Source organism: Ursus arctos, unplaced genomic scaffold (genome assembly GCF_023065955.2).
Source record: "Ursus arctos isolate Adak ecotype North America unplaced genomic scaffold, UrsArc2.0 scaffold_11, whole genome shotgun sequence".
Classification (NCBI taxonomy): domain Eukaryota; kingdom Metazoa; phylum Chordata; class Mammalia; order Carnivora; family Ursidae; genus Ursus; species Ursus arctos.
Window position 1 is genome coordinate 59,955,246 of NW_026622775.1, and position 22,825 is coordinate 59,978,070.

The 22,825-nt window shown below is 38.0% G+C and overlaps 1 long non-coding RNA gene across 1 annotated transcript; it reads left to right on the forward strand.

Moving 5' to 3' along the window:
• Positions 1 to 1,907: 1,907 nt before the first annotated feature.
• On the forward strand, positions 1,908 to 17,870 carry LOC130543356 (uncharacterized). The gene is made up of 2 exons (XR_008958675.1): positions 1,908 to 2,261; positions 13,496 to 17,870. It is a non-coding gene; the product is annotated as an uncharacterized LOC130543356 (long non-coding RNA).
• Positions 17,871 to 22,825: the final 4,955 nt, after the last annotated feature.

Below are 22,825 nucleotides of genomic sequence, written 5' to 3' on the forward strand. Positions count from 1 at the left end.
TTCAAAATAATTAATGTTAAGAAAACCAAGGATCAAGATACATTCAGAAACAGCCTCTGTCATACTCACGTCTGTGTCTTTTCCACGTTCTAAACGCCAGCCAGGTGAGTAGTTCTCACGAAAGCCACTGACGGACCCTGGCATCCCAAGGGTGACAAGTTTCCTACTGATAAAATACCAGCAGCTTTTTTCCCCCCATTTCTCAAGAAAGACATATTTCACAGATGTTTCCAATTTCAAATTTTATTCACATAAATTTTTCTTAAACTTTTAGAACATACAACTTATGTCTGCTGGCAACTGCGGGCAAAGGACAAAGTAAATAGCCAGCACAAAAACAGTAACTTAAAAACCTAGCATAAGAGGGGCGCCTGGGTGGCTCAGTCTGAGTGTCTGACTTGATTTCAACTCAGGTTTTGATCTTAGGTCATGAGATCAAGCCCCGATTTGGGCTCTACACTGGGCATGGAACCTACCTATAAACAAACGAACAAAAAAACCCCCCAAAAAACTAGCATAAGAATATTTGTTTCCATGGACTCATAAGTTGAAGCTATAATTGCATGCTTCATATATAGTCAGATTTTTTTTTGCTAGGAAAAAAGTTTCCACTTTGTATGATGTCATATTTCCTGGTGTTCTATGAAGACCATCACAACTTTGGGGGAGCTCTTCACTTCAAAGAGTTGGAGATCCTCTAGCATGAAAATAGTATTAATTTAAAGACATGTTCTTTTTTAATATATATTTCGTTTGACAGAGAGAGCCAGCGCACAAGCAGAGGGAGCAGCAAACAGAGGGAAAAGCAGGCTCCCTGCTGAGCAAGGACCCCCCCACCACCACCACCCAATATGGGGCTCAATCCCAGGACCCTGGGATCATGACCTGAGCCAACTGAGCCACCCAGGTGCCCCTTTAAGACATGTTCTAACTTATCTTACTGTCCAATTAATAACAATGATAGAAGAGAGTTCTCTAACTAAGGAATAATCAGGGATTTAGAGCAAAGCTCTTTTGAAGATCTTTCAGTAATTAATGATTTGTATTTCCTTGGTCACAACTAAAAAGTGGGAGGAGCTTGTTATGTTTTCTATCAAGTACTTTGCATTTTTTAAAAGATTTTACTTATTTATTTATTTATTTATTTATTTGACAGAGAGAGAGAGAGCCAGCAAGAGAGGGAACACAAGCAGGGGGAGTGGGAGAGGAAGAAGCAGGCTCCCAGCAGAGGAGCCTGATGTGGGGCTCGATTCCAGGACTCTGGGACCACGCCCTGAGCCGAAGGCAGACGCTTAACGACTGAGCCATCCAGGCGCCCCATCAAGTACTTTGTATTTTGACTGAAAAGACTGGAATTTAGACTTGGCTAAATATAATGATCACTTCTGATATCATGATGTCTTAAGTTTCTACCTTTTGGATCATTCCTTTGGTTTATGGTACCATACCTAACTAAAATGGATGTATTTATCCAGATATTTTTGTCCTTGGGGAGGGGGTCTGCAGTAGGTGTTTAATATGGAACATCTTAGCAGTCTAGAGGATGAAGAAACAGTCAGAGATTGCTGCTTTATAAAACATGTACCCAGACTGTTGTATAAATGTGCACATAGTAAATGCACAATAAACGTTGGCTGACAGAAGGAATATGGTTAGAAACCAGGTGAGTGTCAAAAAAACGAGAAAATAAAATGCCAAAATGGGCATAGCGCTACCCCAAACCACACTCCTCAAAAATGCACCTCAGGTGACCGCTCCCCCAGGACCCCTTTCAATTCTCTCACCCGCAGTCAGTCTTTCAGTCTGATGAGCCATTCAAAATAACAGTCTGAAAAAGAGTCCAGGCTTTTAGGAAGCAAGTCCAACTCTCTTTTCAAAGTCTTCTTTTTCTTTCATTTTCACTCTGAATGTAGGAGGTCTTGCTTTTGCTCTGTAAGTAGGAAACCCAGAGCACAGGGTGAGCGACCCGGTGGGCCATCTGGAGATCCCTAGGCCATAGCTACACAAAGAAAAAAAGAAATGGCTTTATCAGGAGAATCCAGCCTTTGCTTCCATAGCTCCATGCTCTCCACTGAACTGGGTTTTGAAATGCAGAAAATAGATTCTCTGTGATCAGAATAGAGGGCAGAGCTAACTCCGGGTCTCCTAACAACTAAAGTTGACCATCTTCTGCAGCAAATCTCTAAGGAGCGAGGGCTCGGTCTCACTGAGGAGCACCAAGAGGACTGCAAGGTGCTTCCCGTGCTGTACACGGGCCTCGGGTAAGGAGCAACGCTTGCCCCCACTCTTGCTTTTGTAGTGAACCTGGCCGGAAGCAGCACTCGGCCATGAGATGATGGGTGAGGGGGTGCTCTTTGGACCACCACAGAGAGCACGGACAGCCTAAAATTGGCACAAAGCACATGGTGCACCTCCTCCAATGTAGTGTCCAGATCCAGAAGTTAGTTGAAGGATAGAAGAATCTCCAAAATCTAGCTGCTCGTCCTTGGATTTTTGTCTTTCCATTAGGAAAGTCTAAATCATAGCCTCCTGTCTTTGCTTCACAAACAGTGAACTATAAAATAGGGTTGTTGGGTTTTTTCCTCCTTAGAAGTAATATGATATTTTTTACTCTTTTCTCACCCTCCCTTATGTATAGTGGGTATGTCTTAAAGAATAAGCGTTATGGTGTAACATATGCATTATGGTTTGTTAAATGCTGCAGATTTTTTTTACTCCCTTTCATGCCAGCTTTTAAATATGATTGAAAGCATGTTCTTAAAATTATTAAAGTTTTACCCTGAAGTTTTGTTCTCCTTTTTAACTTATCACTTACGTCCTATGTAACATGATAATCTATCTGATATGTAAAATAGATATATATGTTTAGCTCCTAAGAATGTTTTCTTCAAATAGATCCGAACGCTGGTGAGTAGACACACCCTGTCCGTATTCAGAAAGTGATTTAGAGCGCCAGGAAATCCAATGATGTGGTGGTACTTTGAAAGAGGGGCTATCTTGAATTTTTACAAAACCAGTTTTAAAAAGCCATGGAAAGAATACATGCAAGAATACCAGATTTGGGGAAAGCAGCTTAATAAGTTTATTATGGAAAAATGGTAATTTATCTGTGATAAGGTTCTATATTCTTTAAATGGCTGTAAACGTAGATGTGTTTATAAGCCAACTTAATTTACAAATTACTACATTTGTGGATGTATACTAAGCAAATGTATAATGAAAATAAATACATCAATTATTTTTAATTGTATGCTTCAAACCCTACTGTTCCAATAAACAAAACAACACACACACACACACACACACACAATTTCTATTAGTCCACTCAGAAGTCATGTAATAGATACTGAAACTGAATGTTTAGCCCTTTCTTAAAAACCTGACACATGGGCTTAGATTTCTTTTTATGCCCCAACATGTGCTAACAAATGGATATAACTTCCTTTTTCAAATTATTCCTATCTTAAATATTCTCCTTTACTCTGTTTGCCTCAAGTTATGTTTTGAACAAAGTGGAGTATATATAAACAAACAGCATTTGATGGTTGTTCTGCTGACTAAAATTGTAACACAGTCAATAGCTTTCTTCATTCACGTAACCTCCCAGAAAGCCAGTTTAAATTTTCAATAGCAAAATAGTCATCAAAATTCCACATTCCATATTTCCAAATTCTGTTTTCTTCAAATTGTTTATTGACATTGAGATCATTAAAAACATACATTCTGTGAGGAAATTTTTTAGACTAATAACACTGTAAAAACTACATCACTAAGGAGGCTGAGGCTCTGGTTTGGATTAGAAAATTCATTTTTAGAATCATAGTTTCGATTTGCAGCAGGAATGACTCAGCCTCTGATGGCAATATTGTGTACTGAATGCGTAGTGATTCAGCCTGGGGCAGTTGTGGGCATAGTAAAGAGGTTAGCTTTTCTTATAAAAATGTCAGGGGTTTTTTTCCATGTGCATCCCTACGAGCTATTCAAGAAACAAGTACCATTCCTATCATAGCCACAAGACAAAAATTTTTAGCAATTTACAAGAAGTCAAGCAAATATTAACCTGAAACTGTCTGGATTACAGTTCATCTAGAGAAAAATGGCATCATCTTTCCAGGCAAGCAGAAAAGAACAGGGATATTATGTATTTTCTATTGTTTATTTCCAGAGATGAAGTTGATTTTTTCCAACTTTTTATTTTGAAAAATATCAAACCTGCAGACATAGTTAAAAGAACAGAATGAAGGCCAACATATCTTAGATTCACCTTTTTTAAAAATATTTCTTGCTTCGTTTGCTTTTCTTTTCTTCCACTCTCTACATTTATGCTTCTTTACGCTTCTCTATTTGAAAGTTAGTCACCATCAGGGTTAACACTCCAACCCTAAATACTTCAGCACATATCCACCTAAGACCAAGAACTTCTCCTACAAAACTGTGATATCATAACACACCCAAGAAATTTATTATCTAAGATACAGTCCTAAAGACTTTATTTTTTTTGATCTAGGATCTAATCAAGAATAACACATCGTATTTAGTTCCATATCCCCAGACTCTTTTAATTTGGAATGGATTTGAAGTCTGATAAAGTGAAAATGCATAGTTTCAAAATGACTCGGTCTCTGGGGTATCATCAATTAATACCGACAGCAGATAATCGTGAAAATCCACCTTAAAAACCTGGCCTTGTACTTAATTTTTTTTAAAAAAAATTCTATATTCTCATCACTAGAAAAATTTCTTCCAAATTCAACTCACCTCAACTGCTCCGAGGTAAAAAATACAAGAAGCAGATTTGAAAGTAATCAGGTGTTTAACCACACAGACCCCATACATTAAGTTCAGCGTGTTGAACTGAATCCCAGATTGAATTGGTAGTCAGCCCAGGTTATGTAGGACAAGGTAAATGTGCCGGCGAAGATGCTCTCGAACGAGCCAATAAAATAAATATTGATTTTAATTGGGACCTCACTCTTCAAACACACCGCCCTTTCTTGTTACACAAGAATTTGAACATATTCTTATAGCAGTTTTATTAATATTACTACTATTATATTAAATTTACTTTCCTTATCACAATAATTCTCTTCCTCAGAGTTAATATATTTTAAGTAACATATTGGCACATCTTTATTGGCAACAAGCTTACTGCTTGTTATTCCCTTTGAAAGAAAATGTTCACTTTATCAGGAATACCGTGGTAGACTTATATCCAAATGATTAATAGGAAAATATTTTATAACTGAATTTTATGTCTCACACACAGTTATGTACGTAAAAGTGCAGATCTTATATTAATAATTTTCTAGGCTTGTATCATCTTCAATGCTTTTATTGATAAATATATACATGGCAACTAAATTAATAAATGTACTCAAGTTATTTTCCAAATCCTGTGTCATATACACATGAAATATTTTGGTTCATCTGAAATTCTTCATCAAAAGCAAAGAAACATATGGTGATAGTAATGAAAATATTGCTGTTTTTCTGTTCCTAATTTTTATGTGAAACTCAAAATCAATCAAAGACTGGATTTCAAACTTAAGGGTAATAGACAAAGGCAACGGTGTGTCCAGTTTGGGGGGTTTGTACTGCCACCTAGTGTCTAACTCTGTAAAGGACCTGGGTTTGAACAGGACAACAGTTGTGCCGTCCGGAACAGTCTCTTTGAAAGGGAAAAAGTAACTACGACACTTTCGATCAAAGCATTTCTTAGTCTATCTTTCTTTTTTAAAGTCAATTCATTGTCATTAGCTAGTCTATATATGAAAATATTAAGAAAGTCACTCATTAAAAAAATAATACGAAGACAATGATTTGTGTATATATAATGACATGCATTTGCTTTCAAAATTGATTTCATTATTATTTTGGGATTAGCATAAGCATTTAAAAGGTATAACCCCTGATAAGGCAAAAAGTATTCATAGCTGTCCAGCTTTTTCCATTGATATTGTTTTGACCTATTACTACGGACTTTCTTCACTTTTTAAATTTGCTTCGTATAAAAGAATCTAATTTGAAGAACACAGTTTATGTGGTCAAGGTTTTTTTCCACTTGATAATTAGGTTCTAATTTTAGAAAACGAGTCGTTTGTTGTATTACCGGAGAAACGACTTCAGTTCCCCACCGAAATGTCCAGCAGTTCACTGAAATAAGAAACTACCTTCAGCAGTGCAATGAAAACATTCTAGTGAAAAGTTCCTAGAGATATGGCCCAACTGAACTATAACCTAATGAGCCAATCCAACACACAGTTGAATAGTCACATATTTTCCTCCCTTTCATGTCATGAGCATAATGCAGTAATGAAGATTACATTGTCTGAGGAGTGGTTTAAATTGGCGTTTTATTGGTTTGCAATACGATTGTCAAAGTGCAACTCCCTTCTTTTATGAATAGATATCTGCAGTTGGCATTGAGATGTTATTTTCTGTTATAAGGGCCTGATAAAAATCAGGTTTCAGCCTTTAAGGTTTTGTTTTAAAGTCAAGTTGAGTATTTTAGCCATTAATTTTATCTGGTAGGAGGCGAGCCTGAGTGGTGTATGCAAGTGATAACCACTCCTTCTTTGAACATAAAATGCACAGTTTGGCTTTGGCAAGGTTTCAACAGTGGAAGACTTAGTGCTTGTAAAGTTCTCCCTCACATACATGGTTACTCCATTTATATTTTTTTTCTTAGTGTGGAGAGTACTATGGAATGTGAAAAGAAATTGCAATAGTAAAGTTTAGTGTGTGTGTGGATATATAGACACGCACTCATGCATTAGTTTCAAATAAAAATTTTACTCTCTAAATTACACCACACTAGAATGCGAGTCTTTGAAAATTTAAAATGTGGTGGTGGTTTATTTTCTTGAGACACCTGCAATAACATAAGTTGTAAATTTTGTCATTTCATATTTTTATAAGGAACGCATGGTCTCGAGAGCTTATGATCTTCCTAAATTATCAATTACTCACAAAATCGAGTCTGAATCATTTCTCCTTTGGCCACTATTACCAAAGCCTGTATTACCAATGCATTGATTGAAATAAGACAGACTGGTTGATATTTTCAAAAAGGTATATGTGTGAAAATAGAACAGAGAAATGAAAAAAAGTTTTACCAAAAGATGAAAGAGGAAGAACATTGAACTAATGCTAATTCTTCATGTAAAAAGGAAAATGCAAGCCAGTATACTTCTAGAGGCCTAAATAAGATACTGCAGCTAGGATTTTCTGGTAATAATTAAGCTTCATAATTATGTCTAGAAATTGTATTTTCTCCATTTTATTTAGTAACAAAACAGTTTTTTTCCAAATTTTTCTTAACATTTTGCCAATCTTGTCTACACACATACCCACGCAAATGCTGACTTTGAAATGTCACCTCTACGTCCCCAGTCTCCTAGACCCTATAGGAAGATACTTCTCTTTCATCATTTCTTTCAAAGTTAGTATTTTCTGTCTTGAAAACCCATTGGGAATGAGCTCCTAGAAGGAGAATGAGGCCAAATCCAAATTAGGGATGAAGGAAATCTGAAAGGCTATCTGCTTTTTATAACCTTGGTTATCCTACTGTTAGAGGGGGACGGAGCCTCCGAGCAGATTTAGAATCAGGTGGGGAAGTCCTAGCTTCATGGTGTTCAACCTTGTGTCATGATAGAAATAAAATCAACCACATTTCTGGAAAGTACCTAGCTCCGGAAAAGTAGCGAGAGTGGAGCCCAGGTAATGGTAATTCATGTTGGTTTCTCCTATTAGACAGCAGTTTTAGCTCCCAGGGCCTCATATGTAGGGATTCAATAAATGAGGGGAAATGAAATTGAAATGAAGCAAATATGAAATTACAAATGCTTTTTTTAAAAAGGATTTTATTTAATTATTTGAGAGCGAGAGAGATCACAGAGGGAGAAGCAGACTCACCGCTGAGCAGAGAGCCCGATGCCAGTGGGGCTCAATCCCAGGACCCTGAGATCATGACCTGAGCTGAACCGACTGAGCCACCCAGGCGCCCCACAAATGTTTTATGTGCAAAGAGAAGCCCAGTAGGTTTGGGGAGCTTTAATAACTATTTTAGGAGACCAGCAAGTTACCTCAAAATAATAAGCTGTACCCCAGTAGGCTCAAAGGCATTACTAAAATATTCTACATTAACTAATTTTGACTAATTATATATGAAAATGTATTAAGACGTACAAGAGGAAGAAGGCAGGTCTCATGGCCTAAATGTATGGAGACTAGAGGAAATTTTTGAAAACTTTCCAAAAAGCAAAGCAAACGTTAAATGTCAATTCACTAAAAGAGACCACATTTGCAGAGAGAGTTCAGGGGAAGGGAAGATGGCAGTGGGAATAAGCATTTGGTGCAGGGAGTCGGGATCTAGGCTGATCTTGAAGAGCCATTTGGACAGGGACCCGAGGAGTGAGTAGGGGAATCAGCGCAGGAGGGAAGGGCAGCAGGCATAGAGGCGGGAGTCTAGAACTGCGCTTGCTTCCATCCGGGGTTTGACTGACACCAACCATTCAAAAACAAAACAAAACAAAAGCTACTGTGTTCTTTCTGTCTGAGAGATGGGAAGAGGTGTGTGGAAAAGTGTGAGGAGGAGAAATCATATTTATTGACTCTCCTTGAAGTGCCAGACCTTATCCTAATGGCATTACCCTTAAGTTTACACTCTAGAAAACAAACAAGAAAGAGCACCAATAACTACAGCACGAGGTAAAGATGAGAGTTGTTACATGAGAGGTAAAAAGCTAAGAGAATCCCCAGGCAGGGAGACACCACCACTCTAGCTGGTGGAAATCAAGAATGGCTTCATAGAGGGGCATCTGGGTGGCTCAGACAGATAAGCACCTGATTCTTGATTCCGGCTCAGGTCATGATCACAGGGTCCTGGGATGGAGAGCCCCCATCAGGCTCTGTGCTCAGCGCAGAGTCTGTCCCTCTCCCTCTGCTCCTACACTTGCTCTCACTCTAAAATAAATAAATAAAATCTTTTTAAAAAATGGCTTCATAGAAAAGGAAGCATATTAGTTGGGTCTTGAAGGTCGTGCAGGACGGAAGACAAAAAAGGAGAGATACCTCAATAGAGAAAGGCAGAGCCACTCCATGTGGGCTTTAAGTATATTTAACTGTACTATGTGGGTGGTGAGGGGTATTAGTGGTATAAAGCCATAGAGTGGAGGGTGAAATTAGATTTTGAGGAAGGTATTTTTGTGCTGAGGGTCAGAATAAAGTGGTGTGAGAGCCTGATTTTTAATTAATTAGGTTGAGAAAAATGTGTGGGCACAGATATAACGTAATCAGTCTTCAAATTACTGAACTTTGTCACAGCTTGATAATCAGAGTGGATCCATCACAAAAATTTCAAGTTCAAAAACTCTGAAAGATCACCTAGTTCAACCCCGATTTATAGATTCATAAATTCAAGCCCTCAGAGGTTCAACTACTTCAAGGTCACATAGTCGGCGACGAAAGTGGAACTCTGTTCGCAGTACCTGGAGTGTTGGATCAGTGTACTTTGCTTTTGGCCATGCTGCCTCTCCAGAATATATTTAATCTTTTTAAAAATATATAAAATGGCTACCTGCTATAAAACTGGGCACAGATTTTTGACTTGGCGCTATCATTTGAATAAACCCAAATTTATGTTACCCTGGGGAGGCCGCAGAGTGTCCTGGGGTTGGATTAGCATTCTGGCCCTGCCACGTCAGACCTTGAGCAAATTACTGAGCCTCCATTGAATTTGATTTACTCCTGGATTAAATGGTGAAAATAATAATAACCTCCCTACAACAGTAGGAGCAAAAGGGAAAATGTAGGTAAGATACTTAGTAGAGTGTCTGGTAGCTTGTAGACATTCGCTATATTTTCTTCTTTTCCTTCTGTCTTATTTCCTAGGGAAGCCTGATATTCATTTGGCTCTCCAAACCATGACATCCTGAATTTTTTGACAGTGTATGGCATATAATGAATGCTGTTATTAAATGAATGACTTTCCCTGAACATGCAATGCTCTACTACAGTGCTTTTCGCAGTGGTATTATTCATTTAACTTGCAGAATGAATGAATGAATGAATGAATGAATGAATGAATGAATGATGAAAGAAAGAGAGAAAGAAAGAAAGAAAGAAAGAAAGAAAGAAAGAAAGAAAGAAAGAAAGAAAGAGTTAGACCAGAACTGTGAAATTTCCTGGGGTTGTGAAGTTCTCAGAGACTTTCTCCAAAGTATGGTGGTAAATCCGAGATTGGCTCAAAGCCCTTTCAAATCTAAGGACTCCTCAGAGTATTCCGTGAATAGTTTCATGAGGTCCCAGATCCTAAGCAGATACTTGCAAAGGTGTGTGCATGTGGATCGTTCTAAGGTGAAGGATTTGTAGCTTTCATAGATTCTCAAAAGGTTCTATGATCCCCCAAATATTAAGAACCATTTGTGATAGGCACCATACTTTCTAAGATGTGGACTTCCCAGCAAATAGCACCACAGCTCTTATGCTTTGATGGAGACCATGTTTTATTTGCCAATACCACCTCACAGAGAAATGGCTTCCAATCAGAATCTTTTCAAGAAATGATATTTTGATGTTTCTAAAAGCTGTAGTAAATATATCAAATGTACATAATAGAGAAAATGGCCTCAGCAAAAGAGTAGAACAATGAGAAAGTAAATTCGAGGCATTATGTTAAAATTCAATGTGAGTATGCAGTTGAAATTCAGTTCAATAAGATACATCATTCCATGTATATAGGATATGTGGAAAGCAAGCTAAATGTAGGAGTGCAATTTATACAGAGATGGTAATTATCCTATGAATTGATGAAGTAATGGTACTTGGCAGAAAGGAACAACAGAATCAACAAATATTTATCATGCTTCCACTGATTGAAGCTCTCTATATAAAATACTTTGCATTCAATTACCTTTCTGACCCACAAATTTGAACATATATATTGTATTGAAGAAAGAAATATCCATTTTCACAATGATTTTTCATTAATTAGAAGTTACATCTTTTCATATAAAGTGCATTTGAAATTCACTGTATTAGCAACTCTTTTTTTTTTTTTTTTAAGATTTTATTTATTTGACAGAGAGAGAGACAGCCAGCAAGAGAGGGAACACAAGCAGGGGGAGTGGGAGAGGAAGAAGGAGGCTCCCAGCAAAAGAGCCTGATGTGGGGCTCGATCCCAGAACTCCGGGATCACGCCCTGAGCCGCAGGCAGATGCTTAACGACTGAGCCACCCAGGCGCCCCTGTATTAGCAACTCTTGATGTACCAACTATCTCAGTATATTTATTCAGTTGCTGAACAGTGTGTACCCTGAAAAATTTCCATCATCAGTTTTTCACTAAACAAAACATCATAATACAGCAAGTGGGCTTGTCAGATCTGAATACAATCTTACACCATTTCACAAGATAAGGAAGAATATTTGGAGCCACGCAGATGTTTTGCTATTGATGCCACCACTGTGGACATGAAGGCCTCTCTGTGAGATGGGAGGGTTCCTCAGTGACATCCTTGGTAGACCTTCCATTCCTTTTTTTTTTTTTTTCAATAAAATCATTCCAGTACTACTTGGAAATACATTGATCTTCTAATCCCAATCTACAAAGAGATCGTTTTTCTAGTCACAGTCTCATGGAGCTGATTTGACCACCATGAGTGAGTATTTGACCCAGTTCTGGTGAGTCAGAGCCACACAGAGTCAGTGTGAGTCAGATGTCTGTCATTTGCAACCAAAAGCAAGCCTGAAACATTGGCCTAAATTCATTTTCCTTCTGGGATTGTTTTGCCACTTCCATTCCAATATTACCAGTACTCCTATGACCTATATTGGCGCCACACTTCATCATGCGCACTTCTAGAGGGCCTGTTATCATTATCTTCTGGTAAGAAAACCTAAATGTGTTCTCATGATTATCATAATATTCATATAGTGCTTTATGGTTTGCAAAGCACTTTCACATGTACCGTCTTGTACATTTTGCCCATGTTATATACCAAATTTTTCTTATAACCAGCTTGCAATTATTGGAAACGATTTAAGGAGCCATGCGTAACTTAGAGAAACATGGCCATTGTGGATTAGAAAACTAGTCATATGTTTAATACTTATTAAGTGCTTGGCAACGCTCTCGGGTCCCCTTCCTCCTTCGGAGCTTTGTACTATCACTTTGCTACCGTCCAATAAACCTTACCTTGCTGCTCAAAACAAAACGAAACAAAACAAAACAAAAGAAAAACTCATTGAGTGCTCGTTAACCACCAAATTCTTTTTCTTTTTAATTTTTTCCAGTCTTATGAAGATATAATTGACATACATCACTATATAAGTTTAAGGTGCACGGCATAAAGATGTGACTTACATATATTGTGAAAAGATTACTGTTCCAAGTTTTGTTAGCGTCCATCATCTCATAGACACAATGAAAAGAAAAAGAAAAAAAATAAAATTTTTTTCTTGTGATGAGAACTCGTAGGATCTACTGTCTTAATACTTTCATCATGTTGGACACGACATCCCTAGTACTTATTCATCTTATCACTGGAAGTTTGTACTTTTGACAACCTTCCTCCACTTTTCTTTCCCTGCAACCTCCGTCTCTGGTAACCACAAATCTGATCTCTGTTTCTTGTAAGTTTGGGGTCTTGTTTATGTTTCTTATTGGAGGAGGGTTTTTTTTTTTTAATTCTACATATAAGCAAGATTATACATTATTTGTCTTTCTCTGTCTGACTTATTTCACTTAGTATCATGCCCTCAAGATCCATTTACATTGCTGCTTATGTTATGTTTCCCATTTTTGATGACTGAGTAATAGTCCACCGTGTCTATCTACCACAACTTCTTTATCTCTTCATTTATTGATGGCCACTTTCATTGTCCCCGTGTCTTGGCTGTTGTAAATAATGTTCTATAAACATGAGGGTGCAGATGTTTTTGACTTAGTGTTTTAGCTTCCTTTGGATACATTCCCAGAGGTGGAATTTTGGATCATATGGTAGTTCAACGTTTAATTTTTTGAGGAACCTCCATATTGCTTTCCATAGTTGCTGTACCAGTTCACAGTGCCACCAACAGTGCATGAGGGTTCCCTTTCCTCCACGTCTTCACCAGTATTGGTTATCTCTTGTCTTTTTGATGATGGCCAGTCTAACAGGAACCACTAAATTCTTTAGATTTATTACTCTCATTTACATTTCAAGTATTTCTGTAAGTCAGTGTTATTAATCCCCTTCTATAGACGTGGTTTAGCGATGTTAAGTAACTCAACCAAGACCACGCAATGGTAGAGTAAATATGAAAACATAGTTCTGCCCGAGTCCAGAGTCAAATTGTCTAACCACTGTGCTAAACTTCTGCCCCACTCACCAAAAGAAACAGCTGTATTTCATGGAGCTCGTGGAGGAAACACCAAGGGCACTAATTCCAAAGTAGACGAATGAATGTGTTATCACTAAAGATATGTTTAATTAATATTGACTTTACCCCCTTCAGCTTCTGTTCCAACGACCAGAATTTGGGCTACCAAGAACTGAAAATAAGAAAAACATTGTTCCGTGATCTCCATCTTAAAAAAAAAAAAAGAAAGAAAGAAAAGAAAAGAAAAGAAAAGAAAAGAAAAGAAAAGAAGAACAAACAAACCTCTCAGCTGGAGACAATGTCCATGTTGGGAAATGTAATCTCTGTCCAAATGGATAAAGACATTAGAGTGAAAAATGAAATTGTTAAGCTGAAACGATGGGAACTGAAAAGGGTCACAGACGGATGGAACGGAAATAAACTAGATCTATCCGCTGGCTGCTATTTTGTTCACTAGGGGCTGCTGGTGCAGATTTTGAAGTCAAAGGTGAACTATGAATTCCATACAGGCTACTCAGTCTCACATGTGGAAATAAAATTCCAAGAAGGAGGACATAAAAAAAAATTGCTTTGATAGATTCAAAGAGATATTAGCCAGTCACCCTAACTATAGAGAATAAAAGACTGCTTACGAATTGCATATCTGGCACACTCTTTGGGATTCTTCCTGGAGATCAGTAGGTCACACTGGTGGGAGGAAGAAACCAGAGAGGATCATCTTCCCAGCGAGACCCTGTTGCTCTTTTGTTGTAAACAGTTTATTCCTTGACCTACAAAAGACCCACAAGTATCCTTAACTTTTACAACATGAACTTGGAATAAAAGAAAAAAAAAGAAGTGTTTGCAAATTATTTTAAAATAATCAAATTCAAATTTTACAACTGCAAAGAGTTCTCTCCTAATTGTCCACTGAAGAGAGTGGGCATCAATTCACTCTCTTCTTAAGGACATAGTCGCTGTCGGCTCCATTAAGTTATCATCCTACAGCAGGAAATTTATCATAATTTATTCTAGGATATTCTAAATTTACCCTGTTGATTACCACTGTGTAAACAATGTCTGCTGTGAGCTGGGGTTGGATGATTGAGGGTTGCGACAGGCACTGGTTTGGAGTTGCCATTTGCTGAAGAGCTTCATGGTCGTTCTATCAGTACAAACTCCAGGGATGTCTAACAAGAGCTCCAGTGGTTATGGGAAAAAAAATGAGGCTCTTCCTCTATGTAATGGTAATGGGCCACTTACTGCAATATCTCTCTTTGGAGAGGCAAGTCCAAATGGCAGAAGGTTAAAGAACATTAGAAAGTGGTTTGAGCATGGACAACAACATGGTTTTTCTCATTAAAAAAAGAAGAAGAAAAAAAAAACTGCTGAAGGGCATTTGTAGAGGTCAGTGTTGAAAACTCTTTAGAAAACTGTCTTCAAGGACAATATATAAAATTTAAGTTATGGTAAGTTTTCTCATAGCTGTAGGAGAAGCCGTCCAAATTGGCAAGGAAGGACTTACGTTTTAATTTGTATATTTCTATTCACCAAAAAAATATTAGGAATTTATTTGATGTGGATTGAAGACACTGAACATTTATTAAAATGAATGACATCTGGCTATTTCTTTCCTTCAGACATTGCTCATAACTTTTCTACCCCTTTTCTCCCCCATCTTTCTCTTGCTTCATTTCCAACCATATGTTTGTGGTAACTTAGTTATTCTCAGCTTCTCAGTCTGTGGCAGTAAGGACTTAATTTTCGTCATTCAATCCTACCTTGAAGTTTGTCCTTTCCTATCTTTCTGAGTAGAAGAAGTGGATGTAGAATCCTATTTGACTATTTGCCAGGCAATTTTACCTTTAAATTTATTCTTTCCGATCAAAGTTTCGTCTCTGTTTTTTGCTTTTTCAGAGTGGGAAAAGATAATGTAAAATCTTACTGGAATTTTCTGGCCTCTGCCACATAAATTGCTTGCTTCTCTTTGTGCTCCACTCTTTCTCTTTCAAAGTCCCTCATTATGGGGAGTATAAATATAAGGTCCACACAGAGGCTGAAAGGACAGTGGCAGAGGGCTACCAGTGCCCTCTTCAGCAAGGAAGACGAAATGACCAAGTCACTAGAGCCACTATTGAATGCCAAATTGGGATGATCCCAATTTTACGAGGCCTGTGGTCTAGAATCATTCTACATCTTCTGACATGTTTCTATCTTTCCATGCTTCCCAAGTATCTTTACGAAAAAAAATCATATTTCTTTGAAACTTTAAAGAAATTCTGGATCGCCGTCTAGTCTCATTGAAACATGTGTCCCTAAGTAAGTGTATCTTCTTCCTTTCTTCTGATTCTAACCCAGTGTGCCCTGTTACAAGATGATACATGAGTCCTACTTCAGAGGAAAGGGTATAGATTTCAAGGCATAAAGTAAACTTGAAAAAGCCTCATACTTGCTTTCTGCAAGATCGGCAAGCGTAGTGTTATTGTTGCAGCTATAAAAGATGCAAATTTATTTCCTTAATTAGTATTTAAGAATACATTGAATCCTCACTGCATATTTTTCAGAAATTAAATTAATATTATATTTTATGGGATACGATTGTACTCAATTCACTTAATGAGCTGAAGTCAGGAAGGAACAAACAGAACATGATTTTCTCTCCAAACTTCCCCCTTCCAGCCCCATTCTGTTCTTACCTATTGTATGAAATTTTTCCATCAACTTCAGTTATTAAAAGTCTAACCATTCTATGAGCAATTTGTTCTCTTTAAAAAGTCAACATCATGATTAGTAACTCAATACACTTGGTAGATAAATATGATCAACAGATATTGGTCTCTAATGTTTAATAATTAAAGCTATCAAGACGTACCTATGACACTTCTACATCTTATTAAATAAACACCTGGTGCAAGTATATAAGAACATAATACACAAATATTTCAAATCCTAATATTTGTAGCAAAATGGAACACTATACTATTACTACTACTACTACCTTCCATTTTAACCATCGCTTATATGGCAATTCTGGTACTGCTAAATTCCCTACAAATTACCTTGTTTAATCCTCATAGGGACCCTACAAAGTCACTATTGTCACCATTTGAGAGACAAGGAAACTGCTATCCAGAGGAGGTAAGTAACCATCCCCAAAACAACACAGAATAAGTAATTACCTTAAGCTCTTAATCAGGTTAGCAAATGGATCAAAATTAGCCAAAGACTATTATTAGGATAGAGACTAATTATATATCTTATTTCCTGACCTTTTTTTTCTATATATTATAGTATATCTGTGGATATACTATATGGCAAATATAGTCAGCAAATGGGCCACTCAGGACAATTTTTTTATTGTATAATCTCTGGACGTATCCAGATACCACACACTTGGAAAGAAGTATGCAAACATAAAATTCATGAAACTTTAAACAAGTAAAATGACCACAAATATTAGAAGACTAATTACTCTGATGAATTTTTTAAAACAGAAATAGATCTCAGTTGTGTAGATTTTTTATTTTTGGCCTGTAGGGACAGAGAGTTCTGTTTTAACGAGAGCGTTGTTTTCACTGGTACAAATGCGTATTTGTTCAGTTTGCAGATGGCAACCTAAAAATGAGAGATGTAGTCTCAGATATAAGCTCTGACAGGTAAGAGCATAGCAAATTCACTTTGGCCTCCAAAAAGGAGAGAAACTGTTTGATATGTATAAGGACAGAGATAGACAATCATAATCAAAATATAAAAAATAAAACAGCTAGAAGAGACATTCAGGGAACAGGTGGGGAAATTTGAATATAATCTTGGGGAAGAAGATACTAGGAGTATACAGCATCGTTGTAACTGAGCTGACAGAATGTGCGGAGCATCCTGGGAGCCTTTCCTTTCAGAGCTGAAGTTCCGTCCGGTGCCTCAACGGTTAATGTCAAATGCCCTAATGGAGTCTTAAAGGATGCATTACTTTTTAAAAGATTTTTATTTAACAGAGAGAGAGAGAGCACAAGCAGGGCGACCTGCAGGCGGAGGGAGAAGCAGGTTCCCCAATGAGCAAGCAGCCAGACGCGGGACTCGATCCCGGGACTCTGGGATCATGACCTAAGCCAAAGGCAGACGCTTAATAGACTGAGCCACCGAGGCATCTCCAAGTGCATCTTTTCTTCAGAGGACAGGAAGCATCAAATCAGCCCCTGTTTGGTTCCACCAGCAGCACATTGCCTGTAAACACCATAGCGAGTATCTAGTTATGATTTTTTCCACTGAAGGACCCATGAAAGCTACCGCAAGCCCGCTGACCACGTTGTTAGTAAGTGCTGGTGCTGAAATGTGAATTCTGGTCAGCGGCCTGCAGGGGTATAAATAACAAGCGGGAGGGCTCAGAACCAGAGCCCTGTGCTCACGGACGCATTGCTTATGACCTACGGCTTTGGCATAACACATCATTGGAGCAGTGATGCCGAGGAGACCATTTCTTTTCTGGCTGAAGAAAATAAAAGAAAAGACTCTCACACCACAGACAAAAAACAAATGCTAGATTATGAATACATACCTGTGAAAAAGCACAGCTCAAAATTTTAAGATAATATAAGAATATTTTTATGACCCCTTTCAATAGGAAAGAATTTCTTTTTTTTTTTTTAATTCTTTCTTTATTTATTCGACAGAGACAGCCAGCGAGAGGGAACACAAGCAGGGGGAGTGGGAGAGGAAGAAGCAGGCTCATAGCGCAGGAGCCCCATGTGGGGCTCGATCCCATAACGCCGGGATCACGCCCTGAGCCGAAGGCAGACGCTTAACCGCTGTGCCACCCAGGCGCCCCAATAGGAAAGAATTTCTTAAACAAGGCAGAGAAAAGAGAAATGTTGGCAATTTTTTAAGCTTCTATGTTAAAGTGTCTTGAAATCCATTGTCCAAAAGTCTTACCCTAAACAATTGCCTATAATTAAGATTTTTTAACTTTCCAGGGTCATTCCCAATAGTATAAATATCATTCCAGGGTAATTAATGCCTATTAAAATTTTGATGCTCTAGTTTCTGATACAGTTTAGCATTTTCATAAAACCAAATATCTGTCCAGTGAATTTGCACTAATGTCTTTCATAGAGCGTGCATTTACTGTGAAATATTGACGATCCAAACAGAGGGGCAGGAAGGAAAGAAGGGAGATGGTTGGAATAAAAACCACCAATTACTATTTTTGCCTTTCTTTCTATTTTTTTTTCCATGTCTGTGTTGTCTCCTTGAGAAGCCCAGGATGAGATCACTCCTCACATACGTTCCTACTTACTGGTTGGCTTTTGGTGGGTTTATCTGTTTCTAAGTAATTAGCTGGAATGCTGTGGGAATATGAGGGATGTCAGACCTGTCAGTCAGGGGAGCCATGTGGGAGGTCTTAAAGGAACCACTACAATGTGGTGGAGCCTTTCCTTTCTTTTTATACTTAAGAAATTTTGACTGATTTTAAAAATCAGCCAAAGTGTGTTCCGACTGCACGGTTCTGGTCGGGTCTGGAACTGCTGGACAGGGAGAGGGATTTCTCCCTGCGAAAGATCTGGATGTTTGCAAGGTCTTATAATAAGGCGCCAACATAGCTTAAACATGGCAGGTGACACACACACACACACACACACACACACACACTTAGAGGCATGCCTCTAGCTGTATTATTATTTTGTATCTTTATGTTTTAAAAGGTGTTTGTAGTGTTTTTCCTAAGCCTCATGAGTAGAAACTGCATGACTGTTGCCTGTCCCGTGAAGGCCTTTCCGTGAATTACTTTCATCGACTGATCCGGAGGAGGTATTCCGGCCGTAGATTTTTATCGCATCGTCTTCCATCAGTCTTAGCAGTTCTACTTTCCACGTTCAGTGCCAGAATCTAACAAGGATGCCAAGCAGCAGAACAGTCCTTCGACACTTGCAAAGTGTAGTTTCATTTGCCATCGGTTTTTGGCCGGATAAGACAGATAGTAAATGCGTGCTTTGGATCTTTTGGGGGGAGGGCCTTAACACAAAGGGAAAAAATGAAAAGAAAGGTGCTAATAAGATCAACCATTCTTTTTTGTCATTAACTCCAATTCAGTATATGAAAATTAGAGAAATAACGTTTGTTCTAAAGACCTGAGTTTTGAAGAATCACAGAGATAGAAACGTGGTTTTGTGAAGTGGTTTGGAGAAAGGAAAGAGAGTATTGGGAGAAGTTTGGCAAGTCGACTGAAGCAAGGAGGGGACAGCAAGGATCTAGTTAACAGTTCCAGCCAAGCAGAAGTGAACGAATGAAGACGAGAGCTAAGTTAGAGGAAAGGCATCAAAGGACAAGCCATCCTAATTTAGCGTGCGTGTGGCGCACAGCCCTGCTGGGACATCACAGCATCTCCGGGTACACCGCAGACAGGTGGGTCCCCCTCAGTGGACGTCAGTGTCTTCTTTCTCTCTTGCCACCCCCAGGCCCAGGAGGAAGAGGCTGAAAAAGGTTGAGAGACCAATCTTTCCAAAACAGAGAGGAGTGTAAACTCTAGTTATAAAGATGCCTAATGGAAAGATTCAAAACTAAAATTGCCTTAAAGATATAAAATGAAGGACACCTGGGTGGCTCAGTTGATTAAGTGTCTGCCTTCAGCCCAGGTCGTGATCCTGGGGTCCTGGGATTGAGTCTGGCCCCAGCTCTCCGTTCAGCAGGGAGCCTGCTTCTCCCTCTGCCTGCCCCTCCCCCTGCTTGTGCTCTCTCTCTCTCTGACAAACAGATAAATAAAATCTTAAAACACACACACACACACACACACAAATATAAAATGATTTAAATAATTTGCCTGTCCAAAGCATTTATTGCCTTAAACTTTTAGAAGAAAATGCATTTATTCATTGAACAAAATTTCTAATCAACAACAACAAAAAAATGCCTCATCCTCGATCAATGAGAGAAACACAATTTTGTGGGGAACACGTATCCTTGATATGTTACTACAACTACTGGTTATTGAAATTGTGCTGTGTGTGTGTATGTGTGTGCGTGTGTATAATTTTCAGCATTTATATGAATCAAAATTCAGCATGTATAAAGAATGAAAGGCAGAACAGCGGCTACAGAAAGCAACAAATATTCTCGAATCTGGTAATGTCTTCTCTACACACCATAGCACAATTAGATAAATACCAAAAAAGACTCAACATTTTTAAGTTACAATGTGTCTTTAATCTCAAACACTATATGCTCCCTTCACTTCCTAAAAGTATGGTTATACTGTCTCACCTTTACAAATTTTTCTACAAAGAAATAAAAAATTATATAAAATAAGTTGTGCTTTGAGAAACAGAGTGTATATGAGAAGTCACAATACTATGCCAACCACCTAAGTAGCTAAATGTAATCACGTACAGTAATTTTAAAGAGCAAATTAATGTTGACAGTCTCATGCACCATTTTGTCAAGAAGGTAAATCATACAAATTGCTCATATAAACAACATAATCAGTCTCAACATTATTAAAATTCTAGAGTTACGATATTTGGTATTTTATCAAAACCTGAGATACTGCCTTCTCACTACATTTTCAACAACCACTGTGTTAACAAAAGTTAGTATTCACTGGGCACTGTTACCATCTCAAATAAATTTATTCATTATAAATTCAATCTAAATATATTGTTAAACTAAAGGATATTGATGTCCATTAAGGGAGGGGAGAATCCTCTTATAAAAAGCTACTGGTGGTGTTTTCTGAATGTGTCTGAAATAACGCCAGGTCAAGTAAAATGTGCTTGTATATGTCCTTATAAGAAATGTTATTTTCTTTAATCTTGCACAACCAAAAAGTGATATGTTCACTTTAAAACACAACCTATATATAACTTTTTAGAAACACTACAATTTCTATTCATTGCACCAATATAACAGAATTTTTCAGTGAGTATGAGTATCAGAATATGAACAATACATAATTTATTGACTGCCCAATAGTGGCCTCGATTGTTTTTTTAAATTCTGTTCAGTCTTTTGACCAAGATTCTACTGGATAGTAAAATAAGCATTAAGTAAAGCACATTTTTGAGGCATAGGATTTAGCAGAAGAAGTTCTTAATAAATACAAGATGTGTCAATATAAAATTTCGAACAGCCACTTAGTAACTCAGGCAGAAACACCCAATGGAAGCCTCTTTAAATGCTGATGGAAATCTAGAATTTGGGGAGTTTTTTTTTTCTTTTTTTTCTTTTTTTTTTTTGAGGAGGGGACCAGGATAGGGTGAGGAAAATAAACTTCAAAGTCCCCAATTTACATTTGGTGGCAAAATAATTTGTGCTTTAATAAAAATTTTCAAAGAAAGCAATTATTTGAACTCAAAGTATTATTTTCCTTCTTAAATTGTTTTCACTTAAAATGTTAAGATTTTCCTCTTCTAAGAAGTCAAATGAAGAGCAAGTACAGCTGTTTTTTCTTTGAACATGGGAACAGCTTTTACAGTAGTTATAAGTTTGATCATATCCAGAGACAGACTCTCCCAAGGGAAGATTTATCAACCAAGTCAGCATCCAGCACAAATATTCACAAACAGTTGTTGAAACAGTTGTTTATCAATAATATCAAATGACATCTGCTCTGTCCCTTGTAATGGGAGGAGGGGGAGCAGGAGATTTTCAGTCTCATTTCTTTCCTTACATACTTTGCATATTTGGCTCCTAGGCTCACTTATGCTAATCAAGAGAAAACAGGAAAGATACAGGGAACATATTGATTACATTGGAAATGGCCGGTGGTTACTGGAGGACAAAATAGAACAGGATGAGTCAGGGCCAAAAACAGTATGGGTCGTGTTGGGGTGGAGGCTGGGAAAATTGCACTCAAAGAGAAGAGAGAATATAGAGGGAAATGATCTTGCATACAGGAAGTTGAGATCAGGAAAGAGGAGTTTAAACCATGTCAGTAGGTCTCGTACATGTAACCCATTGTGGCAAGTTCTTGAAACCCTTGGCTTTTCCCTTATTTTGTCTGCCAAAGCCATCTGCAGAGACTCTCCCCAGGCTGGATTTGTTTGATCACCTTTCATGAAGGGCTTTGGCCTCTTCCAACATGGCCCCAATCCATTCCCTTCCCCCATTTTATGCTCCCTGTTCTGGACTGAACTGTATCCTCCCAAAATTCATATGTACCTCAGAATGTGACCGTATTTGAAGATAGGATCTTTGAAGAGTTAATTAAGGTTATATGAAGTCATGTGAGTGGGCCCTAATCCAGTGTAACCAGTGTCCTTATAGGAAAAGGAAATTAATACACAAACTCGAAGGAAGACCATGTGAAGACACGGGAAAAAAGACGGCTATCCGCAAGCCAAGAAGAGAGGACTCAAACCCTGCCAAACCTTGATTTTGTTCTTCCAGCCTCCAGGACTGTGAGGAAATTCATTTCTGTTATTTAAGTCACCCATTCTGTGGTGGTGTTACGGCAGCCTAAACAAGCTGATCCACACTCACTCCATTAAAATCTATTCT